Here is a 5,334-nt window from a genome sequence, read left to right on the forward strand (position 1 = left end):
TTTCTCGAACGAGAAAACACGTTGCCGTGATTCGCGAAAAAGGAAGAAAGAAGAGAGAGAGAGAGAGAGAGAAAAGATTTATCGCGGTGCTTTTTAAAAAAACGAGTCCTTCGTCTTTGATTCTCGCTCGGATAATTACGTTTACTTCAGTTATTACCAGGACAAAGGCGTGGGCCGTGATAACGCCGCAGGGTTACTATCGATTATTCGCTACTTTGGCGATAATTAAAAACTGTCGCTACCGCGCCGAGAGGGAAAGGATTTCCGTGTTTCTTAAATCCTAACCGGAGGATACAAAGGATCCATCCTTTTTTTTTCTCCCTTTTCTCGTGTCTTTTCTCTCTCTCTCTCTCTCTCTCTCTCTCTCTCTCTCCTTTTTTCCCTTCCTTTTTCGGTTCTCGTAGACCACGCCGTTTTGTTTCGCGAAAGAAAAAAAAAAAAAGAAAAAGAAAAAGAAAAAGGAAAAGGAAAAGGAAAAAAAAAGACTCTCGTTCGCCGGGTTTTGAAAGAGGCGCTGACACCGGTGTGTATACGATGAAGATTATTTTCCAAGCACGCTGAAAATGGCTTGAAATTAAATACCGGTTTCTCTATGACTCTTCGCGTCTCGTAACGCGAATATACGCTGCCGCTACGCGGACATTTTTTGTCAATTACGTCGAGTATCATATCCACCCTCTGCAAGTCGATCGTTTTTCCGCTATTTCATCGACGTTGGAATCAACGTCCGCTAAATATCGAGAGATTTAGAGATTATCGATAACTTGGCGAAACGTGAAAACGCCAGTTACCACGACGCTACCTCGGCCAACCACGTTGGAAAACCGGAGGAGGAGGAGGAGGAGAGGTGGGGGACACGTCGAGGGGCGAGACGCCGTGTCGAGAGGGTGAGTCTCGCGTCTGCTTTTTTCAATTTAATTCGAGAATTTTTATGGTCGCGCGGGCACACAAAGGAGGGGGGGGGGGAGAGAAGCGGCGGTGTTAGGCCCCCTCGGACTGCGCCAACAAACTACCCATAATTACAAACTCCCATAGAAAATTGCGTTCATTCGAATCCCTTAAATGGACGCGCGTCCATTGTCTACGCATCGGGGCCCAGGCCCGCGCGCAAACTCTTAAAGGAGCCAAAAGCATCGGAGCGAAAGAGAGAGAGAGAGAGAGGAAGAGAGGGAGAGAGAGAGAGAGAGAGAGAGAGAGGGCAGCGAGCTTTGATTTATGAGTTTTCGGTTTCGTAGTAAAAAATACGAATTAGTTTTCGGGATGATGATCGCACGGAGATAATGGTCCCGATTAAGAATCCGTGCTTCGTTCTCGACCAAACGAAGAAGAAGAAAGGGAGGAGAGAGAGAGAGAGAGAGAGAGAGGGAGAGAGAGAAAAGGACGAGAAGCGAACCGTGGCCGATCTCTGTAAAGAAGGAGGAGAGAAGAGGCGAGGAACGAGTGGAAGGAAGCGAGATGGAGGGAATGGTTTGATACCGGTCCCCCTCCTCCTCCTCCTCCTCCTCCTCCCCCCTCCGCTTGTGGGAGAGCGAGAGAAGGTAAAAGAATCTGCCTCGAGGGCGAAGAGGGTTGACTCCCTTTCGTCTTTGTTTTACAAAACTCGCTCTCTGCTCGAGCCGTGTGCACCCTTTCGGATCGCGGGTTTCGACTCGTGTCCAGACTCTTCGACTTACGAGCACCAAAGATTCGATCCTCAGGACCGCGATGAATTTTCAACCGATTCGCCCGAGTACATCGAGTACGCCGTATCAACGGGGCGACGAGTTTAAGTTTGCTCGTAAAATACGAGCAGCTAATTACGAGCGGTTGTTGCCCGTACATACTTTGTAGCCCGAGGATGATTTATCGATACCAGCTACCGATCGACAACCACCGATCGCCACTTTCTATGCGGATCGCGGTTACGATACGCGTTCTCGTTCGACGAGAAAGTCCAACCAATAACACTACAAATAGATACGTCAAATTCCCGGGCCGATAGCCGGCTGGCTATTAACGTTCGGACGCCATTTTACAAGGGTTCGAGGGTCGGCCATTTTGAATTCATTTCCACCAATCGAGCTCGCTACTTTTTCCACTTGTTTTTTTTTTCCCTTCTTCTTCTTCTTCCTCTTCTTCTTCCACCTCCTCCTCCTCCTCCACTGCATCACCTCCTCCTCCTCCACCTCCCGTTCACGATGTATCGCCGGTGCTATCGCCTCGTCCTCTCGTCTTCCTTCCGCCGCGGATACTCTCTTCTCCGCGTCCTCTTTTTCTCCTTTTTTTTCGCGGTTTTGCTCTTTTTCCCTTCCTCTCTTGTCCCGTGGCGGGCGACGTATATATATATATATATACATATCGATGCGTATACGCGCACGTGTATTATCCGCGCTGCTACCGAGCGCAGAAAATCGAAAGCGAGGAGAACGAAGCGGGGAGAAATCGGGAGTGGAGAGGAGAGAGAGAGAGAGAGAGAGAGCGGTGGAGGAACAAGGGGGAGAAGGAGGAGGAGGAGGAGGATACGAGGTGGTAGTGGTGGTATTCTTAAGGGGGGCCGAGAGGTATAGGCGAGCGGGGAGCGCACGTTGTCCATCGTAATGCCGTAACATTTATTTTGCCCTTTCCCGCGCCATCCGACGCTCGAATATTTTAAACGTGCCCCCGCGCGCAAGCGCAAACGTGTAATTTGGCCGCGTTTAAAACTGTAACCTAACACGACTACCTGCAACGATCCGCGTATATATAAACGCGTAACGTTGTACGACTACTATCGATCCAAGATGGCAGCCGTATATAAATTGGAGGACGCGCGCGGATTCGAGAATGGCCGCGAGACGTAGCCCGCGCCTTCGATGAAAAAGGGGATCGTTCGATCGCCCTTCCTCTTCCTCCCTCCCCCCCTCCCTCCCCTCCCCTTCCCCCGTTTTGTTCGCGCGCCCTTTTGCCACTCGGCCTAATAATCGATCGTTATTATACTACTCGATACGTCTTTAGATCATCGTCTTTCCGCCCATTCTCCCCTCCTCGAAACGATTCCTCCCGTCGATTTTTATATGTTTGCTCGATCGTTTCGAGGATCGTTTCGAGGATCGTTTCGCAACGAGAGAGATGGAGAACGCGAATATCGTAACCGGATATCCGTTTGGGTTCGCGTAAAAGGCGAACGTAAGACGCTTGGAACTGGCGAGGTGGATCGAGGGATGGAAGAAGAAGGGTGGATAGGTGGGAAATGACGATACGAGCCGACAGTACGGAACGGAGCGTAGAGAGCGTTGCAAGTGCATGGAGGAGGCAATAATCTGGTTATAACTTGAGAGATTAGGTCCGGATTCGATTACCGGCGAGGTATCAAACCGTTAAACAGTCTCCGTGCTAATCAAAACCGAACCTTATTATCAACGAGCCCGAGCTCAGCATTCCTCCGATCGTCTCTCTCGTTTCTTTTCTTTTTTTTTTTTTTTTTGCCCCCCTCGTTTAACGTTTCGTTCCGTTTCTTCTTCGAAAAAGAAGAAAAAAGAAGAAAAAAAAAAGAAAGAACGAGAGAAAAAAAAGAAAGAAAAGAAACGAAGAGGAAAAAGTTGGCGCGTTTAATTCGTTCGAAATTTATCCGTCCCGAATTATTTTCTCGTCTCGCGTAAAGTGACGCGATTGTAACGCGCGACGGGATATTTTCGCGAATATATGAAACAAAACGAGGCTGTGAAAATATGCTTCTTCTCGTTAACGCGGGGCGGGCGCGTAGATACACGCATCGAACGGGCCGACAAGGGTCCGGTTATTCGGTGGCGGGACGATTTTCTAATTATTGCCCCGTCGTTGGAAGGCCGGAAGGCTTGTTGACGTCGAGCGAGAGAGAAGCTCCCTCCGCGTACACACGGAAATCCGTGATCCACGGATAGATGGATGGATGGATTCGATTCGATCGCTCGATCACGATAGATCGCCCCGCGAGACCGTTCGTCCGCTCTTCCACGAAGATGGTCGATGAAACATGGGCGAGAGAAGCGTTCGAAAACGGAAATTTTGCGGAAACCGGTTACGAGAAAACGTTCCTTCCTTCCTTCCTTCCTTTCGTTCGACGAAGCAAAGTTCGATTTCCGCATTCGTTCAGCGAGAGAACTCGTCGCCGCCGACGTTAAACCCGATATTCGTCCAGGAATATCGATTGGAATTAGCGCGAGGCCGAAGGATTAACGACGACCTGCCTATCTTCCCCCCCCCCCCTCTCTCTCTCTATCGGCCGACAAGCCCACCGCGTTATCTCGGCCGGCGATAAGTGCATTAACAACTCGTATCTTCTCTAATAGTTTTCAGACACGCCGGGAAAGTCTTGTCGCGGTCGAATCTCGCCGCGCGCTCGAGCAACGATGCCCGCGATGCTATCTATCGGGCACGAGCTCTCCTCGATAAAAGGGGGCGAAACGTTTCGTCTTCGCATGCACGAGGAAATCGCCGCGATTCTCCTCGGATCTTTCCCATCCATCTATCTATCTATCTATCTATCGCGGTTGCCATCTCGTCCGTTTAATTTCGTTTCGCGCCTCCTCTCTTCTTTGTCCCCTCTCCTCTTCTTTCTTTCTTTCTTTCTTTTTATTCGAAAACCGAATCGCACCGGCTGCGACTCGAAACGTTCTCCCTCTCTCTCGTCGTCGTCGTCGTCGACCGGGCACGACAATTTCTTTTAATTACAGGTTCCGTGTAGTACAACGCGTCTTTACCTTCGTAAAGATCGCAATCTATGAAAATACGGGTAGTTGAACGAAAGGCTGCGCGCGCGTGCTGCGTGAGGGAGGGTGAGGAGGCGAGAGGCGCGAGAAATTGGTCGGCGGCAGGGAAATTAAGCGCGCTAGAACTCGCACGGCGAGAGAATGAGGGCGCGGCACGGGCGAATGCGATTTCGTGCCCGAAATCAGATCCTGTGCTTACCCAATCAACCAGATTGGCTCGCGTCGATTCTTCGTCGTTCGATCGTCCGTTCCGTTTCCGGCCAAAACTCGCGCCCACTTGGAGCAATCCATCTCTGCCGAGCAACTCGATACCTTCGTTGCTCTCCCCGCGAGAGAAGGATCGAATTTCTCTCGTTTCATCTATCTGGTGCTTTTCGAACCTCTCTATCTTCGTCGTTTGCACGCACGCCACTCTCGCACGTATCGAAACGACTTTTCTGAAAGGCGCGTAGAAAAGTAGAAGAAGGAGGAGGAGGAGGGGGCCGGTGGTCGATAAACTCTTCCTCCTCGGCCGAGTTCCTCTTGGCCTTTCTTTTCTCTCGTTCTCGCGTCCTCTCCCTTCGCCCGTACACGGTCGGGTTAGGGCAGTCGTTTTGGCCGACGATCGTTGCGAAGCGATAATAAACTA

This window comes from Apis florea, unplaced genomic scaffold (genome assembly GCF_048593485.1).
Source record: "Apis florea isolate Af1SG1 unplaced genomic scaffold, ASM4859348v1 contig_2293_pilon, whole genome shotgun sequence".
NCBI lineage: Eukaryota > Metazoa > Arthropoda > Insecta > Hymenoptera > Apidae > Apis > Apis florea.